We start from the raw sequence: 25784 nt of genomic DNA, 5'->3' as shown, positions 1-25784 counted from the left end.
AAACCAAACAAAGGGACCAATGGCACCACCTGAGCAGGATTAAATGCGACTTGCACTTGTGCCAGTACCAGTGCAGGTTTTCTGCACAAGAATAACAGCTGATAGCTCAATGAACACAGAAGAAATACTATTCACACAGATGTCCTCAAGTTGTCCCATTTAGGTCAATGAGAGCTTCCTAATAACTTCATAAGGTCTCCCACTTCCAGAATATTGCCCAAACACAGAAGGCATATACAATGAAAATGAAGACTATGAATGATGTCTTCAGTAAACTGGGGCATATCTAAATAGACAGAAATGTTCTTCCTGGTATCATCTTTGCAGCTCTGGTACTAATAAAACAGCTTCAGATGACTTGTAAACTGTGTAATTAATGAGTGACCTACCGTTAAGAGAGGTTAAATGAGTTTGCTTTACTGTAGTCCACATCACAAGACCACTGATACAGGGAGGTTGATTTTTGCCTATTCTAACATTGATTTACACCATTCTGGCAGTGTCAAGGGGAATTAAGTGAACATAAATGTGATTATCTACGCCCACTTTAAGAATCCTTTCCTGCTTCTGTGTGGAATAAAGGGAGCTTACTATAAATAAAGCTGAGAAAAATGACATTCAGTTTGTTATTTTGGCAAGCCAATCAGTTAAGTAATTCTCAGGGTCTGAAGAGATCTGAAGCAGAATAATTTTAGCACATGACCTGCAAAAGGAGAAAGAATACTCACAGGTGATCTGGACAATAAACAAAACACTCTTCCTTTAATCAGGGGACTAAAACCAGTTTTCTGACGCTTTTCCTCCTTAATGATATGAAAGCTGCGAAGTGCAAGAAACATCACCATGGAAATGATTTTTTGCCAGTGTCATACTCAATCTCTTGATCACAAATAACACTAATGTATTGACAAGAAACAAAGTTCAGCCTGTTTGAAGTTAAACGTCAGTAACCACTACTAATAAACTTGTTCCAACTGTTCTGAAAGAGACTGAATGAAACCATACTTCAAAGCCAGTGTTTAAGTGATCCTCTCTTCAGCCCTCTACATCACAATGTGCACTGAGTTATTACGGAGTCCAGCTCAAGATAAAACACCTCAGATTCACTTGTTCATTAAGGATATGGACTCAAGAGTTTTTTGCACTTCAAAGTCCCAAGGAATTCTCTCTGGAACATAAAATGATCTAAGTTCTTTCTTCCACCTCCTGTCACTAACAACCTCCATAATTCCCAGACACAATCTGAGGAAATATCAAACGTAAACAGATTCAAAAGGGCAAATTTGGAAGAGGCAATATTGAGACAATAAACAGTGTTTTGCATTTATGAAAGAGGATGAGGATTCAAGAGGTCTGGACTCCATTGTAAGATGATTCTGCGTGACCTAAGATGAGTCACTTCACCTCTTCATCTGTCAGTGCCATACCCGTTATACAGGGAAAATGCTTATTTTGCTACTCAGCTTTTGACTCCAAGCTCTACCTTCCTCCTCCTCTTCTTTGAAAGAGAAAACATTGTTAAGAACAATGTTTGGGAGTCCAGATTTACAAATGCAGAGTTCCTCACCAGGATTTACAAAAGCTACTAAACAGGAATTATCTAGCCCCCATTTGTGAAAAGTACAAAATTGTCTAGAAAGGTAAGCTACTTTTTTTTACTTTACTTTTTTCCTTCAGTACTAAGATGTGAATTCCTGCCTTTTCTCAGCTCACATCTGCATTTTCCATTGCCTAGTTGGTAAATTTTCCAAGGACCTTCAAGAATTTTGAGACACGGTACCCCAGCACTTGTTAGAAGCCATCCTATTTCCCTTCAAACTCTTCTGAAACACCTTTTTTGGTTGCATTGTCCCCAAAAGTCTTGACAAGAGTTAAGCCACATGTACTGAGACCACTGTCTATCAGAGTGACCAATACTGTTCCACAGTTTCTTTCAACTCCACCTACCTATATCCAACCATTTCCTTCTGATTTATATTCACATTATTAATTTTCTGAAAAAGACTACTCTTCTGTTTTGTGCCTAGCACACTGGGGCATAAGCAATACTTACGATAACCACACGGTCACCTAAACACCTTTGCAAATGTCATCCCAAATCTCCTGTCACTTGCAGACTAGCTTTAGTCTATGTTATAAGGGTTATGCTAATTCTTTTACCTTCATCTGCAAGCAGTGTTACAGACAACATTGATACTTCTTATATTGAGCTAAGCAACATAATTATGAATGCCTTACAAAGAATAAACACCATACACAGTGAAAGAGAATCCAAATACCTGCATTCTGCAAGAACTCGGAACGAAGAACTGCTAATGAATTGCGTCTTCTACGTACAGAAGGCTTTTAAGACACAGCGCATACTTCTTTCCTTTCAAGAAAAGATTCCTGACTCCCTGGGGATAAATATACAGAAAAGATAGAAACCATAGCAGCCAGATTCCTAAATAATGTAAATCAGCAGAACACAGCAAATTCCAAGACACTTTTAAAGTATCGAAGATCCAGTATATCAAATTCACTTAGCAGTAGCTGCCACACATTCCTAACAATCACCAAGGCAGAAGTTGTGACTGTTTAGATGGTGGAATATAGTTGGACAATCACAGAGCTTGGGGCTCCAATACCAGCTTGTTTTCAGCAAGGCAACTTTTTTGATTCCCAACTGTAGTGCTTATTCATCTCCAAGATGCAAACAGAGCAAGAGAGAGTGGATCACATATTTAGCAAATAACAGTAATTCCCCAAAGATGATAAAAAGCAGCTCATCTGTCACTGGCCTCCTTTTGTATTTTACTTTGAGGCACATTATCTTTGCAGAAAATAAAATGCAAGTAATGAATGAGGGAAAGACAGAGCCCATAAACAATAAAAAGCAAATCTCAAGGACTGACAAACTTAACTACTGTATAAGAAAAAGTTGAGTGCCTGCCAGTTTTGTCAGCACCATGGGGTTCAGTACTCTTTCCAGTGCAGTCACTCTCACGCCTCCACCAAGGCGCAGCAGAGGCAGAAACCATGCAAACTGACAGAAGCAGCCACTGACTACACTTGTCCTAGAATGCTCTTAAATTTCTTCCTTCTCTCTCTCAGCTTTTATCCTTCCCAGACAGATATTCCAGTTGCAAGGAACCAGAGTCCCATAAGCCTGACAACAGCCTATCTTACTAAGTAAACTATTGTTTAATTCTCTAAATTTTTGTGAAGCTATATTGTAAAATGTACCAGGAAACAGATATGTATCTACAGAAACAAGGCAAGTTCTTTCCTTGACATCTGATATAACAGAGTATTAACATTTCATTCCATCCTCCAGAAAGAATAAGGCTCTACTATGTACAATCTTTTGAAGGAATGCACTTTATAGGCTAGATGATATCCTGCTACAGAAAGAAAATATGAAAACTTCAGGTTCCAGGAGACCAGAACTTTTCAGTACTCGAAGGGGATTTCTTACTGGAACTTATCTGTGAGGGACTCTTGAGCTGGATTTTCAGTTTCCTCAGAGGGAATTTTTAAACCAGACGTGATGCAGGCCATACACATGACAGGATCTTTTTAAGCTCTTGTTCAGCATGCTTAAGTTCCCCAAGTGACATTGCTCATTTCAGTATACTACTCATACACTTAAAATTAAGCTTGTGTTTACATGCTCTGTATTAATGTGAAGACCTGCCTTTGCCTTTTAAGAGGACCCAAACACACAGTAAGTTACCATCTCAATCTTATTAAAGGGCTTGCTAATTAAAGAGTATACCCTATGACAGGGTGTTTCTGGGTGGGTGCGGAACAACACTATAAATTAAATTGTATTCAACAGGAGCCAGCTTTCTTTCCTGTTTGTACAGCACCTAACAAAATGGATTCATGGCCCATTACAGGAGATTCTAGGTGCCACTGAAAAAAAACATTGTAACAACAGAGATCAGTTCATCAAGCCACTCCTCCTGCTCTCATCAGCTTCAGAATGTCAACACTGCACATCCAGGATATATATCTCCAGCAAATACCGAGTTTAGTTAAGAACATCTCGGTCAACAATTCTTATTAAAGACTTATTAACGACTTATTGCAGGTGATGCTATTATAGTAAATTCACCTACCACATTAGGGTCATTCAACTGGATTACACATATGATGAAGTCCTCGTCATGCATACAGAAATGTTTCTTTACACTAGAACAAGAGGAATGATGAAGCAGTAATTTTTAAAGTACATTTCCCATAATATTATGGAATCAATTCTTAAGACCGAGCTCTATTAAAATATGAACTAGCAGTTAAAAGGAAACTGGAGATTCTATGAAGATGTAGAGGTTCCTCACACTTTCCTCTTTTCAGAAGAAAAAACACATGAATGAGGATGAATGGATGGGTATAAGGCAGCTCTGGAAGGCAGAAAATAATAGCCTTGAAATTAAAAGGACAAGAAAGTAGAAAACCCCTTCTGTTGTACTGATTGTGAGTGACCGTATGATAGTGAAGTAGTCTTATGTTATGTAAACAACAGTCAAATATGATGCTATGAAAAATTGGAAGAATCAGGCTGCAATCAGCTGTTTTCCTTCAGTCTGCGTGCTTCATCTTTTGAGGATATACAGTCACGTAGGATAGCGTATGTTTCATTCAGTACATTTTCCACGTTATTTTCAGCTGCATGCTTACGTTACATCTCACATTTAGACAATGTGTAACGCAACCAGACACTGAGTCTGCAAAACTCGAATCAAAAACAGAGATAAAAACTGCTGAGAAGGGAAGCATAAAATGCAAAAGCTTTCTTGTAGCCAAAATCTCCGCGGTCAAACAGGGGTATTATCAATGCTGGGGTCAATTTTCAGAAACTGTAGGTGAAGTGACATTATTTCTTTCCAAATGAGTACATGTATAATACTGCAAAATCAGAACAAGTATACACCTGCATTCTGACTCCATGCAGTCCTATGTTGCTATTCCTATTATCCAGTCATGCAAGGAATGCATAGTTTTCTTATACAAAGCCTTGTTTTTCACGCCAGTTTGACCTCAGAGCATTTAGTTTAGTTCCTCATTCCTCTGGCATCAATCTATATTTATACCACTTCGAGTGAACAAAAAAAAAAAATCAAACTCATATAAATACACACACTATATATATATACACACACACACATTAATGTATGTATGTACACACACACAGAGTTACATTTATGAATTTCAGGGGAAAATACTCAGTGGCATTCTCATAACTGTTCCGCAATCTCTGTACATTAACTGAATAAAGAGGACTTCATTTCTGCAAATCAAATTTGGATTAAAACCCTATTAATAACACCACCAACAACAACATCCCCATCAAGAACAACAAAGAGCTAACTTCAAGTACAGACAACAACAGTCTGTCTCAGCATTCTGTGACACTACCTCTGTTGAGATATATTCTCACTTCAGGCTATAAATACAGTTTATTAGGACTGATCCTCAGGTAGTGTAAACGGGCACAGTTCACGTCAACTTGAAGCCAAATGGCACAGGTTCACTGAAATATGTTTACAGCTGAGGACCTGGCCTATACAGTAATCCAGCTACCCTTCTACCGTATTTCCAAGGCACCACTGCCATCACTATTTATAAATAAATACAGTAATTAGGATTCAGTTTGTATTACCTTCAGCAACCTCTGGTCTTCACCTTTCCACTCTCTGGCAGCTTGAAATACAGCTGGTATTATTTGAGAAGTATCATGCTATTCACTGGGCAAAATCTTACATCTTATGCAAATTCTCATGTGATAAGTTAGCATGCTTTACTGATTGAGACTAATTTTACATTTAGTAGCATATTACTTTACATTTAACATTTGAAAGTGAACACTGACCACAAAAGTCAAAATCAGACAATCATCCCCTCAATATCCTTCTCCCAACCGCAAACAGTAAATCTTTTCATGTAAGTGGTTTTAAGCCATAAAACTGCAAATAAGGCAATTTGTGCTGCAAATTGATTTCTATTGAGAACTATACCTCCATGCAACTTAATTTGTAACTGACATGGATTGCCAACAGGGCTTCCAATATAAAACACAGATGACGGTAACTAATTTAGCTGCATACTGGTAGACTTGCATCTTCAATATAAATTGAACTACCGGGGTTTGGGGGGGTTATTTTTTCCCTTATAAATGCATAGCACTAAGATGCAGAACTATTTGTGCAAAACTGAAGTGCAAGCTTAAGTGCTGTTGAAACACATCTCTGGAGTTCAGCTATGGTATACTTTAATCTTTTTTTTTTTTCCTCATTTAACACTTTTTACAGAAGGGTAAGATCAGGCATTAGGAAAGTAAGATTTAGTATTTTCCAAAAATCAAAGCAGACCTGAACAAACAGCACTTGTACTGTGATAAGGCCAAAGAATACCTTTGCCTGATTCTTAGATACACTAGAAATAAAAGCTCTACGTTCATGAACTACATTAGCAATAGAAAGGAGCCCCAGAGATTCTGCACTGTAAATTATCAAGTTGCCAAGGAAGAACTACTGCAAACTATTTTTATGATCCTTATTACTGGTAACCGATAAAACTTATGCTGTCACAGAGGAAACATGGATTACCATAACTGCTATTCTATAAAAGTTTTAATAAGGAAATCAGCCTGTCTGCAAGCCAAAATAAAATTAAAATGAAAGTGAGATTGTGTTCTAACCAATTTCTGAACTTCAGCATAGATACATTTTGATAGATCTGAGCTTCCTAAGAACTGGGTTAGTGGGGTTTTTTGTTTCCTTAGCGAAGCAGCCAGTACAGCACTACCAGAAATGAGGACTGAACTGATGCATTGCTGTTTTACACCCACAGGGAAAGAATACAAGTAACAAAACAATACCTGGATTCTCTGAAGCAATTAAATCAGAGTATTCATGCAATTAAAAATTGATTACCTGGCTCAAATACTTTTCTGGATTAGAATTACACTACTCTGTCTTTTTCTGTAAGAAAAAATACTATATGGATTATTCCCAACAACCCATGAAGAGATACTGCAGAAACTGAAGGTACATCCTGAATTTTCTCAGGGCATAAGAGAATTTTATCATCAACTTCAAAAGGGACGTGATATCCCAAAAGTGTTCTGTATATAACAAACTGTACATAATGAACTTCTCGATGCTGAAACCATAATGACAAGGAACTTTCTCCTCCTCTTTTTCATAAATTGTAATTTGGATGCAAAGGTATGTTAAACTAACTACATAAAATAGATGCATAGAATACAGACACAGTAATCCTAGCAAGATTTATCTTCACTGTGTCTATCTGCTCAACCAGTAGCAGAGTCATCAATCTGTCAATATTATTATAAACAAACTAACTTAAGTCTTTATCTTGGTTTTGCTATATTTCTGCTGGCCTTTAAGGAAGGGATCCAATTAGCACAGACTTTCAGGCCTTGGAAACCATGTTATCTACTGAGTTTGAAAGAAGGCTGTTGAACATACATACCAGCTTTGACAAGATCTGCAACCAGCTTTGACTGAAAGGCACATGGGATGGCGATCAGTAGGCACATCCAAAGGGCAGTGGTTAGTAGATTTCTTTTTCCAAGAAATTTTAGAATTTTAGGATTTACAATATTAGCCAAAAACTTCAGCTTAGACAGAATGCTTACTGCCATGATTCCAGGAGTAAAGACCACTAGAAAAGACCAGTGTTTGTCAGAGATAATGTTAATTTCCCCTTTCCTTCTATTATGTAAAATTCACGTAACATATCAAGAAAAAAGAACGCCTCCTTCCCCCCCACCATTCTGTTGGTCTTTTTGCTGATGTGAGAGGCTTACATTTATGTTAGATTACATTTATGTACTCTGTAAGGTTTATAATGCAATCACTGAATATAATTAAAACTATGTTCTCTTTCAACTGATTTTAAGCTAGGTCATCATGTTGATTTAAATAGCTGAAATTATGCCTGTGAAATGAAAATAACAACTGCAAGTTAGTAACATATAAGCAGAAACAATTTATTGCCTCATTCCCGTTTCACTTTTTTATTCCTAGCTACAAAGAGTATTTCTAAAGTTGTAATAAGACTTTTTCTTCCTCCTCTTCCCCTTCCCCCTCACCCTTCTAGTCTGTGAAGATGAAAAAGAATTAAAAAGGATCTAGTCATAAAACCGTAAGGATGCAGGATTCATAGTTAAATGCCTCTAATTCCCATTCAGTCTGCAGAGCGTACATCAGAGTCTCTTTTTCTTCCACTGACAACATTCTCAAGTAGGTCACCACTTTTTAAAATGTGAACCCATCAGCAGCCCCAGAAGACACTTTAGCTATCTCTACATGGCACAGTGCAATGCCACAGGAAAATACTGAAGCAAGTGCACGGATACACCAGTGGTAGCACGGTGGTGCTGGCCCACATGTATATGCTCTGCTTCTGGGTGGACATATACAGCACTCTCTCTACAACTCTGCTGCTGCTTGCCCTAAGCTAACATGCATATTTCTGCCTTGCTCTGCACACATTATAAAAACTAACTGTACATCACAAGAGGAGCAGCAGATGAAATAGAAAATGAGTCCAGCCTCCAAGACTAAACTGCTAGACTTTGTATCCTGGAATCAGGAATTGGACTGGGGCATGTGACATGCAAGTACTCAAACTTATTTACATTAGATTTACTTTATGCTGCCCCATTCTTGTGATGATAAGTCTTCACATGAAGAGAAATAATTTATTTTCTTTCAGGGTCTTTTCTCCTTACCAGCTGTGTGTGGGGAGGAGTTAGAGCAATTGAGAACCAAGTCCTATCTATATGCATGACAAGATTCTACATCCTAAACGAAAATGATTAAACACAAATGAAAAGATTAGATGAAGCTAGCTAAAGAACCAGGCTCTGTTACTACCTCAAACTCCAGGTTTCTATCAGCCATCCAGATAACAATTACTACGAGAATTCAGTGTGATTGAATAGAATTTACGTTTTAAGGGAGGAGAAATATTAGAATTCACAATTATCTTTGTGCTCTTTCATTTTGAGTTATTTTATATACGTACATACACACGGACTAAATTTTCCCATAAAACTTAAACTGTGAAAAAGAAGATTTTTGCAAGCCAAATCTACAGCTGTATTTTCTGAGCGCGCTATTAATACTTCTTCTTAAACAGAAGAACATTAAACAGCATTAGTTGAATCACACTTCAGTAGCACTCTCACTATGTTCTTCATTTGCAGCCACTGACAAAATAGGTGCCGTAACTGAACTATGAGCTGGATATGATGGAACGATGAGCTGCACCAAACACCAGCTTACAAGCTCTACAACAAAAATAAGATTACTAATGACCAGAAAAAAAGTGGTAAGAATATGTCTCTCCAGGACAGAATACCAGCCAATAGCCATTTCCATTGAACGGCCAAAGTTCTTGCACACCGAGGCGACTCCCACACATTTTTGAAATGGAAGCACTGGTGGCTAAGTCACAAGAACATAAGCTCAGAGATTTCCTGTTCCTCAGTTCACAGTGAACTTCAAAAAAACCCCCAAAAAGCCACAGAATCTTTCTGGGCTGCAGTCGGTCAGTCTCTGAAGTGATGCTCAGCATATTTCCATCCCTCCCAGAAATCTTACGGAGATATTTTATTTATCCCAAGGATATGTCCAGACATCAGTGTGACTGAGACCAAAGAAAATACACATTAAATAAAAATTCAGCTTCATTCACAGCCCTAGATACCTCTCAAAGCAGAAAATTTCAGCCTGTCATAACTGGCTCAAACTTGGACTGCGATTCCACAGCCATCAAGACCCATTTAAGCCTGGGTTGCTACAGGTCCACCTTCTTCTGATCCCTGGGCCCGATTTTCCCACCACTATCAACACTTCTGTGATAGCACAGCAAGCCAACGGAGGAAGCTGAAGGCTAACCTGACAACCCCAACCCTCCCCCCTGCAAAGGATTGCTTTTCAGCTGGATAATCATCTCTTGCAGTGACTGTGACACTCAGGACTTTATTGGCTTAAACTGCAATAGAACAGCACAAGTGAGGCAAGAGCCTTCCTTCATGTACAATCCATCATCTCGAACAGCTTTTTAACACCTAGTCATACGTATTGAGCCATTTCATCATGCATTCGCTGTTTTTCTGTAAATGCTAAAACAGTGATTTAATTATTTCCTCAAATTCTTTAAAGAAAGCTTTCTTATCAAAGTTTTGTTAACAATATATACCTACATTTTTGCAGCGTTTTCCATAACATCATTGCACACGATTATTTTTTTATTCAACATAATACATACCAATTTACATCAAATAACCTGAGTCTCAGTCCTATATGAACAGTAGGTGTGATGATTTTGACTTAAAATTACGTGCTACCTTGCAACAAGCTCACTGGTTTTCCTTTCTGAATATTACAGAACAGCGGTCTGCAAAGCCTTAGCTTTGCCTTGCCAGTTGCAATATGCGGCTTGCTTCACTGCTGCACAAACAAGATACATGAAATGCTTTATCAGAAGCCACCACGGTAAGCAGTGAGCTGAGCGTGGCTCCAAAAGGAAGAATGAGAAAGACACTGTTCAAATAAAGAAGGGTCACAACTACAGCATCTATGGGAAGGTTCACGTGCCAACAATATCAGAAACAATAAATCTTGGTGACCCTGAAGCATTATCAACCTGGTTCTAACACAGCACAGATGTTGGCCATCACTGGCTCAACATGGAGCACCACAGAAGTCCCATTTCTGTCACAGGCTCATCAAGTGATTCAGCGTATACAACACTTGCTTTCATAATTCCCTTAAATAACAACAGTCAAAACCACAGCTGCTTCTTTCACTTCTTAAAAATGGCTGAATTCCTTCCTGCAAGACTGCTCTGCTTCTCCCATCAGTACCATCTGTCCTGGCAAATTTCAAGGAATTTATACACCAGTTGGAGGTAAACAAACAACCCACTGATAATCCTGCAAAACTGACCAAAATTGTTTTTAAAATATTTATTTCCATTTCCTGCCAAAACCACATCTTTTTCTGCTTCTAATTATTATATTGGAATCATATACTATCCCCATAAAGAATAGTTTACTATGTCAAAAGTGTTCTGATGAAAACTGAACTAGCTCTAGCTACTAGCGCTCTACAGTAAGTGCACTGTGCCCAACAATGAATTTCATCCACAAAGATTTCAACATTTAAAGGCATAAAGAAAAGGCAATACAGAAGGCAATGACACAAATAAATGAAGGTCATTATCAGAGAGGTCCCTGTAGGATGTGCTCTGATGCACTGGCAGCCTGCCCACACTATACTTGTTCCTCCATTTTTAACTCTGTCACTCACTGTCCAACATACAGTTACTAGTTTAAATGTAGGATTTTTTTTTTTTTAAGCATTCAGTCACTGACCTACTTGCACCTACTGATTAGTGTAAAAAATTTCTCCGACTTTCATCATAGCAACTTGTGAAAGAACCGCTGCTTAAAAGTTTCTAGTAGAATATCTTTCTATCAGAAAAAAGCTGATTTGATATAAAAACATTCAAATGCATGCTTTGATTTTGTCAAAATTGGCTTGGACAAATATATCAAAGTATGTTGCTCTGTTTCCACTTCATTATTTTTTCTCTTACATGGTATGTGCCCCAGTTAAAATGCCAAAATCAAATTGTTCTGCCCACAGCAAAACAAAGCAAATACATAGCTGCATGAAGAATTCCTGAAATTTCCCGATTTTTCACCTGGGTTTGGATTACAGAAGAAAATCTGTTTTCTGCCAACTTTGAAAATTTTTGAGTAACTCATTCCAATACAAAATGTTTTTGGAAAAAGCCTAAATCCTCTTTTTTCAATACACAAAGCCTTGCTTCTGAGAGCTCACAAGGTACAAGGTTTCACTCCCCCGCTTCTGAAGTGGCTAGAGACAGGATACCGAACTCAAAGGCTCTCACTTATTCTGACAACTCCTGTGTTCCCCACGCTAAGGATGCTAACGAGAGCACAAAAAATTATTTTTTTCCTTCATGCCCTACTTCACACACAGTTAGAAAGATGAAAAACAACTGGCTACACAGTACCACTGCCTTTCCACAGCAAAATTCCCCACTGACTTTAATGCAGGGACTTCGAGGAATTCATGGTATTTTAAAACAATTAGTGATCCCAGTTCATTTTCAGAGACAGAAGCAGCTAGTGACCGATGAACTAGCTCACAAAATATCAGAACTGCAAATGTTCATCATTGCTAAAACCAAGTTAGAACAAAACATTACTGAGGACTCTGAAAAGCTGCTATTCTCCCTCCTGCCTTGTTTTTCTGGGTGGGCTTTTTTTTTGGGCGGGGGGGGGGGGGGAAGGAGGGAGGAATTGGTTATTTTAATTTACTACCCTTTCCCTTGCCAATTTTAACACTAAAATTTATCCTGTGCATCAGTTTCCCCCAGCAGAACATTTCTGCTTCTCCCCCCAAAAATAAGCTCCAGAAGCAACATTAAAACTACTTCCATGGACCTATGGAGTTTTCTTCCTAATACGGGTAATTAAATTTCCCTTCACATCCCTAGGTATTGATCCACTATTATTTCACTTCACTACCTCTCAGTATGCATCTTTGCTTACCTGTGGCTGGGGGAAATAGAGAAACCAGAGCGGTCGCTTCTGGAGGTTTACATGCAGGACATATCTGGCACAGAGAATCCCACGAGCATTTCCTTCTAGGCAAACATTCCACAGCATCCTGGAGACCGTTATGGGGCAATAACAGTATTACTCTGACGGGCTTCAAACAGGAACAGGGCTGCCCTGTGCTAGGCGTTATACAAATCCATGCCATAAGAAACTCCCTCTTTCATAGAATTTAACAGCTACACAATAAAGACAAGCAGTAGTAGAAGCAAGGCATTAGAGAGATACAGAGATACAAGGCACATGGGTAAGTTTTGCCCAAATATTCCACTCATATTATAACCAGTCTCCACAATGTTCCCATATCAAACACCAGGAATTTCGGAACTACTATACAGGATCAAACCTGGGATCAATCCTGCTCTCTCATACCATAAACTTTCCAGCCTGAAGTTTAGTATCTTACAAGACTGTAAAAAAAATTAGTCATAAATCAAACAAATACATTTCTACCCTTGCCACAGGACCAGAAAGATGCTCCATGCTCCAGGAGTTTATAACCTAATCATAAAGACAACAGACAAGAAACAGATTAAGGCAATACAAAGAGCCAATAAGACAATACTGACCAAGATGAAAGCGGTTTCAATGCACCTACCAGGGACTTATTTATAGGTAACAAGAAAATTAAATATTTTGAAGTACACTAGGTTTGGATATTTATTGCTCACCAAAATAATGTTTTCCTCGTCATCAGCAACCCAGAGAAACCGTTCCTTATGTCAAACTTCCATAGTCCCAAAAACAAAGAGGTAACTCCAAAAATATCCATCAAGAAAAAAAGCAGAAAAATTTCTGTTTTGAAACATTTGGAACCCAAACTGTAGACAGCTTCAAAGATGAGAAAAACATATGTAACAATGGCAGCTTGTTTCAAGTGTTAGGAAGACAGATGCACTTAGATAAGTGGGGAAAGCTTTGCTTGCTGAATTTAAGATACGATTTTTATTTTATTTTTTTATTTTATTTTTTTTTTAAAGAGGAGCTAGCTATGCACAAACACAGTCTGGATGCTGCCAGTCACATGTAGTACTTATTCATCTATCAGGAATATAGCAGAGAAAGCATGTTCAGATAGTATAACTCTACAGCTCCCTTAAGACGCAAATCAGGGAATTGCTTCTGTTCCAGCTGTCAGGCCTTGTAATAGACCTTTATGTGATCTCCACAGAAAATGAGTATTCCGTATGCCACCAACACAATCATTATCACATCTAAACAAGGAATATTAGTGTTGAATCAAGTGTCCTGAAGACTTTCTCCACCAAGAATACCACTTTCAGTTTTGCATGATTCATGCTAGAGCTTTGTGTAGCATTTAAAAGAAAATGTTTACTTCGGTGCGGAAATTCAGCTATTATTTTTTATACTGTGACTGATCTGAACAGCACATAATTTGGTCAGTAATAAAAAACAATCTTCATCAAACAAAACCTGAAATAATATAGAATAAAACTAAACATCTCAGTTTCAATTCTTTCCCATGTTTCAGCTAAATTTAGCCTTTCAAAGCCAGTTCAAGACAGACTTAAATTTTATTTCCCATGGACACATTTTCACTCTTCTGATAACCATTTGACAAATTTTTCTCAAATTTTTAAAAACTTTGATTGCTCCAAACAACATTTTTTGAAGACACAACTCTTACACATCCAAAGTATTTCTCAAAGCTATACATATTAAGTTACTTTTGTATTTCTGAATTTCTGCTGTACCTGACTAAAATATACCACTGATCAGTCATAGAAAGTTCCCATTATATTAATGCATGTTGCAATATACCTAAACACAGAAAATCCTAGAACTCATACAAAATGTACTCTAATGAATACTGCTACACCTGGGAAGACTTTTTCAGAATTAGTGAAACACCTTGTAGAAACCAAGATTGGCAAAGGATCTTTGTTACAGCAGTCTGTCCACTTGACTGTAAAAAAGCAGACAATGCTGATTTGTTAGTGGCAACAAACCTTTGAAAGGATCTTCATTAGAGATTCAAGGTTGCTTTACGAACCTTGATTCAAGTTTTGATTGTTATAGTAATTTTATGCACATCTTTGGCATGAGTAACATACCTGGAATTTGGATTGAAATTGCAGTCATAAAATGCAAGTATTTATACTTCTTTCACTGTGCTCGCCACCTCATAAACAGCACTAGTTTGACCTGAAGTGTATTTAATATTTAAGAGTTTGAAACTCAAAGACAGACTCACATAATAAAAGGCACAGACCCACCTAATTCCCAAACTCTTTGTCAACCACATCTATGAAAACTCCAACTTGTAAAACCAACAGTTAATATTTAGATTATCTCACAGATTGTTTTGCGCGTTCTTTTAATTTCACTCTAGGAAATGAGATACTAGTGTTGCTTATTGGATAAAATGTTAACGTGAGGATTCTATTCCAACCGCTTCTACTACCCTGGTAAGTCAACTCTTGATATTTCACTTCTTTGTTCCTGTACCTCCATTCTTCCTCATTCTCTGCCAACATGCACAAATGGTCCCAATAAAGCTACACAGGAATCTTTGGAAACTTCCTATCTTAAATCTCTGGCAAGAAGCTCAGATGATAGGAGCTCTTCTCCAGGCTGCAAAATAATTTACTGGGTGGTCTGAGGGAAGGTCACTTTCTCTCCTTTTCCCGATGCATTATATATTTAATATATGCATATTATATATAAAATGCTATTAACTTCCTTTGAAAGTTTTTGAGAGCTATGAAAAGAAGAAGGTATTGTTATTTTTATATGGATTGTTCATTCAATCCAGGCAGACAATTCTCTGACGTTCTTGAGAAGGAGAACGCACAAAGAATAAACACGGGCATTTTCATGATTGGTATTCATCTTGAAAACATACATCAATGTGAATGGTTATAAATAAAATCAAAAACATTTCTATTGCATCTCACGGAGAGTTAGAGAAAAATCATCTTCAGTGATGGATGTTGTCTAACCCACAGCAATGCTACACGTCATTTCTTTAATGAGTTAAACCCACAGACCCAACACTAATCTCTCTAACACAGAACAAAACTAAAGCTGACAGGATGTTGCTAGCCAAAGGCAAACATAAACATACACTATTTGTTTCAGAAAGAGGCCCTTGAAGTATTAAAATAAGAACAGAAGATTATTTGCAGGCTGTGCTGCTCGGTGTGTTGCTATAGAGTGTCTGTTGCATTTCGTCAGTGTTCTGAAATGCACAGTCCTGGGAGCCTTGGTGACCAGAGGGGATACAGAATGGGCAAATGCAGCCTATTTTCTTGTTGCCCATAGTCTAGCCACCAGTACGCTCTGCGAACAGTGATGAGCAGAGGCAGCCACTTGCCTATGTGGGTGTAGGAAGTTTGGCATAGTTTCCCCTTCTGACTGCAGCTGCAAACTTCCAGCTCTGGACATTTGACCTGGATAACAACGATTTGTGCAATGATTTGAGGTCAACAGGAGTAGAGAAGAGATACTGCTACCTAATATTGAGCAATGACACAGGAAAACATGCAAAGTTCCAAAACTTCATATATAGCTACTGACCTCCTGCAATCACGTGCAGTGCAAAGACTCCTCGGTTACCAAAAACCCAAGGTAACTATGTATTTGGGGCTGGGGAGTAGTGCAGAGCATGCAGATTTCTAATCGCCTTATGGGGCACTACACTCAAGGTAAGAAGCCTCTTACAAATTCTTGAATAAAAACAAAGCCGATTTAGATATCTGTGCACAAATACACTACATAGATAATATAGTCCCCAACAGACGTTATAGCTGTGCTGGGTTCAGTTGCTCAATCTGTCACTGTAGATGTCTTCTGCCATGACATTTTCCTTCTGCATACTCCTGTTTCACCTTTTATCTTCAGATACAAGAATCTGCATGAGAATCCAAACTGTAAGCCTTGAATACAGCATCTTCTAATTTTTGAATGGTTGATTTGCAACCTTAATAACGTTATTCTCATATTTGCTTTTTTTAATATGCTATATAAGGAGCATAAAACAGAATATTGAAGTCTACCTTTCTTGATATTATTACTTTGAAACCTCTTCCCTTCACTTCCAGTTCCTGTAGGAAAGCAAAATTTTGTCCCACATCTTCTAAATATAAATTAATCATGGAATTGGATTCATTTCTAATCTTCCTAGTGCTCTTTGTATTAGTGCTCTTTGTAAAATGACCTGCAACTGTGAGCAATAAAAAACATAAAATAAACAAACTACCAAAAATGGTAGCTCTAAACTGCTCTCCTTAGACTGAGTCACTACAGCTCAATTTAAGATTACATAACACTGCTTAATATAACATCCCATTACATTTTTAATGAATTTTACTCATAAAGAAAGATTGTTTATTTTCTTGTAGTAAAATGACAGAATTGTTGACATGCTGCTGCCACTTTCCCTTAGAGCCTCTTTGAAGTTAAAGGCCTCATGCAGCTAAGGCTTAATCTTAAGATTACTGTGGAAGTCCCAGGGATTCACTGCGTTCTACCTTTGCCTCTTGGGGGATTACCGTCAGTGGCAACACTGCTGACACTTGAGTGTATGTCCAGAGCTTTTATTCAAGTTTTAACTTTAACCCATGAGAATCTCCCACACAGAGGAATATCTCAACTGGGTGTGGATCTGCTTTTGGCTCACGCTAACTCACAGACGCGTAACAGGCTAGGGGCTCCTACAGGCTAGAGGCTGCTCTGAGAGCTCTCAGAGCTGTTAGGGCCCCTTGGCCTGAGAAATATCACAGGCTGTTTACTCTGCACCTCCAGACTGGAAGGTGAGAATCACAAGTCCTGCCATCTTAGCTAAAAGACATCTCTCAAAAAAATTAACAAATCAATATAAATAAATATTCTCATGGGAAAACACATTCGCATCTCTCCATCTTCTGTATGAACTGCTGCAGAATATCTGCCAGTCCTATACAGGTTTGATTTTTAAAAATTCAGTGAGAATAAGAAGGCTTGTCACTTCACAGTCCCATACAACACAGAGATAAGCAAAAGAATATCTAATGCTGAAGGAGGATGAAAGCATGAAACACCTAAGGATAATTTGTCTTTGCAACATCCCGTCTCAAACCAGTTCTTGTCAGAGACAGCCCGAGAAAAACTTGTGCAGTAGGCCACCCTCCTTCCATCACACGTTCCTTCCTCTGAAGCTGGCTAATTAAACTGCTTTTATATTTCAGATTAGTCATTGGATTCAACACACAGTCTTTATTTACAGTCACCCAAAAATATCTTTTCTAAAAGAAGTGGTGGAAACTTACTGCCTATTCTATTTCAGCTAAGTCACAGAAAGCACCCAAAGATGTGCCTAAGTTAACCTGGCAAACAGATTATGTAGATGACCCATGGGGTATGTCTACATACTTTAGGAGTGTATTTTCTGTTCCATTAGATGCATAAAATTAAGCCAAAAGAAGTTTTTAACAAGAAAAACTTAAGTCAATTATTCTAATGAGTACCTGACATACTGCTGCTAATTAACTAGTGACTGATTATGTCTCTTTTAGGCATCAGGACAGTGACTTAATGCTGAATTTAATGGAGTACAATACAAATGGAGTAGAGTTGCACATTTACAGTTCATGTCATGCTAAATTAGTTATCTGTTAATTGAATTAAATTACTCAGAAGTTAGAAAATGTTTGGTCAATGCTGTTATGCAATGCCAAATTGAGAAGTGACATTCTCCAAGCTGTCTCAGCACTACATCAGGGTGGGAAGCCAGCTTCTTGTCCTAGGAAAGTTCTCATGACTGGTTTATTTTGGAGAAAGTAAGAGATCCTCACCTAACCCTCTAATTAGTGATCGACCAGGACATCTCTATGGAGGATGAATCAGGCACAGTGAGGTCCCAGATGTTTGCTTCCTGCCCAAAGTGCCCCTTCTAATAGTTATTCAGGAATGGGCAAGACCTCTCTCTCCCCCCGCCACCTCCACCCCTCCAATTCTCAAACACCCCTAAAAGTATTTCCACATAAACTCCCTACAGTTTTGAAGAAAATACCCAGTCAGCTGCATCCAGCATTTCACACTAGGGGTAAAGAGAGTTCCTGGAAGCATTCATTTCTTAAATATTATGTTACTGCTTGTATTAGGGTAGTGTCCAAAACCTCCCAACTGGAAGATGTTTCATGTGCTGCAACCATCCAAACGTGACTAGAGCCAACTGCTGCATCAGAAACTCAGCATCTAAATATAAAGACTAAAAGCTAAGGAAACAGGTAAGTGGTTTACCCATTATTATATGGCATGATAGCAGCAAACTAGGAAATAAAGCGGAATATTCTCGATTTTTTCAGCTATTAGACCTTGAAAGAGTTTGACAAAAGCAAATGGCTGAAAAAGATATGATTTATTACTTTTTCTCTTTTCTAATAGAAAGGTAATTCCTTTTGAGCACAGTAAATTAATGCTAATTCATGAGATCTGAAATGCACAGCAAGAAATCCACTGGAGAATTAAATGTGGAAGTATACTTACAGGAGCAGCCAAGTGCAACGCAAAGAAACTATACCATTTCTGCGAACAAGGCTTTTGAAGAATTATGTCTGAGGAATAAAACGTAACCCATACTTACCTCAGTAGCATTTTGTTCCCCTCCAGAGGTGTGAATCTGTTAATGCCTTTATTCTACTGTAATTGAATCTTTAAAACTATAGTGGTAAGGGTTTACAGGTTTAGATTCAGGAGTCGCAGATTCAGTTCTCACAGAGAACTTTTTCAGGTCTGTCGACAATGAGTTGAATGCATTCCGAGTATACACTTGTCACAAAAGCGGAATGAAAGCCTATCAATTTATGCCTTAACTGAAGAAGAGAGGAAGCTAAAAGATGACCATTTAATATTCTATGGACAAATATGTTCAAGGTGTGGAACTAAGCTTAGTTTTAAGGGTATTTGTAAGGGTTTTAAGAGTTTGTAGCGGTACTGAAATGCCCAATACTTTAAGAAACAATCGTTTTAAATGGCTGAAAGATAATGCAGCAGTAAATTACCATTTGTTGGGTCCTGATACCTCTAGAACCTATGTTACATGATCAGTGTACACAAGCAGTGGAAAGCTGCCACCATTCAGCCCAGATGGAGACAGAGCCCAAGGTCAAACTGCGCAGAGATACCGTGCAATTTCAAGACCAGTTTACGTTGTTGGGAACTAGTGGTATTGCACACATCTGAAAAAAATATCTACAGTTTCCTTAAAGCTGCACAGATATTTCATATGACAGACTCAGGAATTGAACTCACTTCTGAAACTCAAGTCAATCCAGTGCCTTCCTGTAAAGTCTTATAAAAAAAATTTCAAGATGTTATCATGCAGTAGTTTTTAGACTAAAGAAACTTAAATAATAGTGCTTCATTTGATGTGCACGTCTGTTTTGTCTCCATTTAAAAGACTTTTTTTTTTTTTTTTAAACTGGTAACCAGTTTCAAACAAATTCACTAGGGAAAAGATCAAAGACGATCAGACAGCCTCTGCAAATACCTTCTCCCCATCCCATCTGACCAAAACTTCATTAAAGCTCTAACCGTGTAAGACAGGGAAGAATCCACACATAAAAGGCATTATGAATATCATCCAAATGGGAGATAGGGCTATGGCTTTCTAGATACCATATGCATCACCTCTCACTTCTATGATTTTTCGTTTAATGAGGAGCAAACTCCAACAAAGCCTTTCCATAGATAATTTTTTTTATACCATCTCTGTCCCATTTGGACACTCCCACATTTAAAAAGGAGGAAACTCACAAAAACAATCTTCAAATAAGCTATGTTGGCCTAAGATTAAAAGAAAAAAACAGTATAAAAGTCCACTGAAAAAGTCAATCACAAGAGACAGAGCCACTGGAAAGCAAGCTTCATTAATTCTCATAGTCATGGAACTACTTGTTACTCACATAAAAGCAAAACGACAAAAGATGAGCCAACTTGTAAGCAATTAGGTGATTGCTTCTAAATGGGAATAATTGAAAAGGTTGACAGCTTTGTACTTGAAAGAGGAAAAAAAAGGAAAAAAAATGCTTGTTGTTTACCCTTTTATGGCCAAAGGATGGGCCTGATCTGCAAATTAAACTGTTCTTCACATCAGTTGCATTCAAATAAGCCCTTTTATGCCTGCAGAATAGAAAGAAGCTAAATGCCAGCAACTCACATATCCTAACAGATGTTGAAATTCACATTCAAACACAAGTTCTCTCTTCTTTCCCCATTTCCTTTTGTTTAAAAGGTCATACTTAGTATATTAAAAAAAAAAAAAAAAAAAAAAAAAGCATGCCAAGTTACATTTCTATTTCCCAAAAGTAAAATATTTCTCACTAGCAACTAGTTTTCACCTTCAAATGCCCATTATTTATATCGGAGATTTCCTCCACCCCATCGACTTTCAAATCATTCTTGCTTGCCCCAACTTGGAGTAAAGCATCAAAGAATATGAAATTTCAGACACATTTTTGTATATTTTAGATGTTTAAAATTCCATCACTGGCAAAAGTTACCAGCTGACACACAACAAAGCTCTCAAACTGTTCTCCTTCCTCTTGTCTACACAACAGTAAAGATCTTCGTAAACAGCAATATAAATCTGACATTTGAAACTACATCTTCCAATACGGAATATTTTTAGTGCATCTGATGTGGAGCTTTCTCTCTTCTGTAGTGGAGTTTTGTCTCATAAGCATTTTGACAGAGCAAAAGGACTTTGTTTAAAGCAAAGCTGAGTGATCTCCCAGAACGCATCTGGCCCGATTCTCCTCTAAGAGTGATACAACTCTAACACAGCTTGAAATTTTTGTTTCCAGACTCTCTTGATTTATTTTTCCAAAATAGTCTGCCTCCCACTATTTCTCTGGATGCATCATTATACACATAACATGGTTTCCACATTTCTATATGCAAGCTAGCAATTCCAGTGGGCTGTTAGAAAACAAACACATTTATGTATTTGCAGATGCCTACTGAAAACTAGTACTATGATGAAAAGAAAACGCATTTATCAGAGATTATGTATTTAGATGCTAAAATAAATGCAGAATGGCCAATGGACTACGACTTATTACAAGTATTTCCTACAGAGCCTGGAGTCTCAAGATCCAGTTTACCAGATCATACTTTTACCTGCAGAGGCCTCCAGTTCAGTCCCTAGTATGCAAACCAGGAGAGTAGACTTTTGCACAAAGAGTACATATGTGCACACATACACAAATATACAGCTACTTCTGAGGATTAAACCCAGCATTTTACCTATAAAGGCACAAACACACATGAATTACATTAAAATAATGTCTTATTTACCTCATAATACACAGAAAGCTGTTACCTTTGGTTGCAGTCAGCTACTAACGAGAATGCAGGCACAAAGGTCATTGTATTTCACATGTCTGACACAATATGCTAGACATTCTGAAAAATGGCTTTGTTGCTTTGAAATTAAAAGTGACATCAATTTTAAATCAGACAATATTCAATACGGCAGAAAAAACTTCAGAACCATACATATTTACAGAACAGAGATTCTAGCTGTGTCCTATGTTGTGGGAAAGGAGCTAGGTGATCTTCATCCAAAAAAAAAAATTAAAAAAAAAAATTCAACTGAGCACTGAGAGGGAAACAAATACATCCAAATAATGTGATCTGAAGACTGGGAACTGTTGCTCAAACAGGCCTGAATAATCAAGGTTATCCTTGATGAGTGCTGCTCATAAGCAGAAATATTTCACGTTCTCCACTCTGACATTTAATAGAATGAAACACTATAATCCTTTCCATAATTTTAGCAACAGTGGTCAGAGCCAGAAGGCAGGCAGTGAATATTGCCAAAAAATCATCAGCAAGTTCTGATATCTGTCTAAAGGGTGTGCTCAAATTGCTATGCAACCCTTTCAGTGAAGATGAAATATTCAAAGCATTGGAAGGGATATGACATCAGTTTGGACACTTTATTTTAAGCTTTCATTAAATAACAATAAATTACAATGAGAAATCTGTACAGAAGACGAATTCTTGTACCAGTTTATAAGCATTGCCAGAGACTTTAATCATCCCAATGTAAAGTATGATTTTAAAATATTACATCTAATATTTGCATGTATGTAACACACGGTCCGTTTTGGTAGTTTTGAGCAAATGTTTACGCTAAATTATTGAAACAGGATTTACCCAAGGAGTTTAGGAGAATTAGGCACCCAGCTCCCGGGATCTTTCGAAAATCCCTGACTAAATAAATAATGTGCTGAAGGACTTTTCAGGAGTTATCACAGAACAGGTATCTTATTCATTCTTCATTATAATCTTTTATGACATATTATGACCATCAGGAAAGGCAGGTATAAGTTAATATTACTGCATGTACCATCAACAGCTCTGAAAAGAATAAAAGTTTTCTAAATAAAAACTGTAAGAGCAAGAGATCTTTTTAACATCCACCCACCTCCAATGTAAAACAGTAATGAAAAAAGTATAGCATAATCACTTCCCCATCCTTTCCCTTTCTGCATTCTAACAGGCTTACTTTTAGGGTTGTTTTAAAGTTTGGGGTTTTTTTTCTTTTTTCTTTTCTAGCAGGTATGAAAAAATTACAACAAAAACAATGGAAAGAACAAACACTGATAGAAACAAAAAAGGAGAACTACATTTTGGAGAAATAAAATCATCATGTAGTTTTCCAAGAAGTGTGTCAAAAGTCTCATGCTAAAAGAGATGTAAAAATTAAGCCTCCAGCTGACCCCACAAGGTCTGAAATAGTCATACAACAGATCCATCAACTCCAGAGGGTTTCAGATCATATTCCATACATCAGCTACATCATCTGGATTATTTCAAGAGTCCTCTGGTTCCCACAGAAGGATATTTATTGCAAAAATATCACAGATACTACGTGTGTTTAGCTAAAGCCAACTGAAAGTCCCTAGGAAGAGAGATTTATCTTGAAGCCTCTGTCTTTCAACCTCTCCTGTTGGAACAGTTCCATGTTATATAGATAGGAATTAGGTAGCTAAACATGTAACAAGTCAGCAGGTACCCATCTGCAGTTGAAGACCATCAACTTTTAACCCATATTCTCAGCTGGGCTAGAGAGGAATTTATACCACTGGTGGGCCCTCACCCAACACAAAATGTTCCTAGGCATCAAACAAACAATGGGGAGATAACAGCTTTTGTTGCAGTTTGAACTCTGATAGAAAAGTTGCTCACAGTTACAGTCATGTAGGAAAAAGAGGACTGTTGGGCTGACCTTCCACTGAACTGAAAAAAACATGGAGACACAAACACACATTTTACACACTACTGCCCTGATGGAATCTGCTGGCCACTGCTAAAGAAAACAAGGAACCTACCAGAGGACTCTCGAATCATTTAAAGAGATATTGACCAAAACCAATCGCAGGCTGCTTGAACTTCAGAAACTGAGCATTCTTTTCCTCCGAAGAAATGAATTCAAGATTTTTTTTTTTTGGTCATGTACCTGTCTCCTTGCTTTAGAAAGCATTTTATATTTTTTTTTTTATTTTTTTTATATATATATATATATAGATATATATAGATAGATAGATAGATAGATATAGAAAGATAACTGATCCCCTCCTCCCCGCCCCCAAAAGAAACCTGTTTTCCATTAAGCACTGTAAACAGCCCTTCGCAAACATACAGTCTACACCTAAACACCTACATAAGAGAACAAAACAGTCTGGTAAGTGCTGTTCCTTTATTGCATAGTTACCCATTTGGGAGGTAAAATAATTAGAAACAAGCAAGCAAGAAAAAAAACTCAAGAAAGTTTCTGTAACACACTGCAAATCTGAATGGTAGGTTTGCAGTATAAAATGAGTTTTGTTTGTTTTTTAAACGAAAACTCAGACACAGCCATAACCCACATGAATGGCATCTCTTGCCCTCTTGGCAAGAAGCAGCACCTATAACTACACTATTCCCCAACGGGAAAAGGGAGCCAATTATCCAGAACAAATTGTGACTTTAACGGTGAAGATCATTTTATTATTGCCTGGAGGGCTTTTGAAGCTCTCCCTATGAAATTGTCTCGTAAATAATTTAATAAAAGTGATTTACTGTGGTGGGGAATTTACAAGGGAAAGCCTTTCAAAAGAGTATTCCATCAAAACTTATTTAAACTAATCTTAAATTCCAAACAAATTGACTTAGATTAAATTTTAATATCAATTAACAAAGGCTGGTTGTTTCTTTGTTTTAAATGGCTATAAAGGAGCTAACAACAGGATTTTGTTCACTCCGTTCTTGTCCATAAATAGTGCAACACGTTATTAAGAAGTAGAAGCCTATGATCACGTAAGCTACGAAGAACTTGAAAAAACTTTGAACTAGCTTCTTAAAGCTCCACAGCCCACCTCATCCACCAGCTGTGATGCATCTCAAACTAGACAACCCACAGCACACTGTGTCGTTATTCTTTGGCACAACTATTAACTGTATTTGGAGCAACTATACAGTTCACAGCCATGCCATTCATAGAGCCAGTGGAACAAATACTTGCATATTTAAGATAAATTCACCCCCACGACAAATGGGATGAACTTTTCACTCAAAATGTATGCATCTGCCCACTTCCTGGACAGAGCACATGCCTCCTCCCTCAATGTCCCTCCTCCCCCCCCCCCAAAAAAATCCAACTCCCAGAACAATGGGGGTATAACTGTCCAGGATGGACAAAGGAAAAAAGGAAAATTAGTGCTATCCCACCTACTTGAAACTACCAGGAACAAAAGAGCAGCAACTCTATCTCAAAACTGATGATTTCTTACTACTTGTAACAAAAGAATTTATTCCTAAATCTACTGTATTAAGCAATGAGAGAATTTATCCTGGAAAGGATGATTTTAAAGTGACATATAAACTTAGTAGGGAGACTAAAAAGACATAATTCCCCACATTAGTCCCAAATGGCATTAGATTTCCAGATCCTATGACACAGACACTATTGCATATGGTCCACCGATACTACAGCAGTATCCATCCCTGACTAAGAAACAGAAGAGTACAGAACAAGGTCCTAAGTCATCTCATAACTGGTGAAGGAACATGACAAAGACAGCATTTAATGGTACAGATCTTGAAACCTCTGAATGCTAGT

General features: G+C 37.7%; 1 protein-coding gene across 2 annotated transcripts in view; it reads right to left on the bottom strand.

Annotated features, from left to right (window-relative positions):
* Positions 1-25784, bottom strand: part of LRRTM4 (leucine rich repeat transmembrane neuronal 4) — a 451637-nt gene that overhangs the window by 406467 nt on the left and 19386 nt on the right. Inside the window, exon 4 of one of the 2 annotated variants that reach the window (XM_064497874.1) lies at positions 2280-2396. The exons of the other annotated variant lie outside the window; for it this stretch is intronic. The gene's annotated coding sequence lies outside the window, so the exon portion shown is untranslated. The remainder of the gene's footprint in view (positions 1-2279; positions 2397-25784) is intronic. 2 annotated transcript variants of the gene reach the window in all.

The sequence above is a fragment of the Dromaius novaehollandiae genome, chromosome 26, assembly GCF_036370855.1.
Source record: "Dromaius novaehollandiae isolate bDroNov1 chromosome 26, bDroNov1.hap1, whole genome shotgun sequence".
Classification (NCBI taxonomy): domain Eukaryota; kingdom Metazoa; phylum Chordata; class Aves; order Casuariiformes; family Dromaiidae; genus Dromaius; species Dromaius novaehollandiae.
This window is presented reverse-complemented; position numbering and strand designations above follow the sequence as displayed.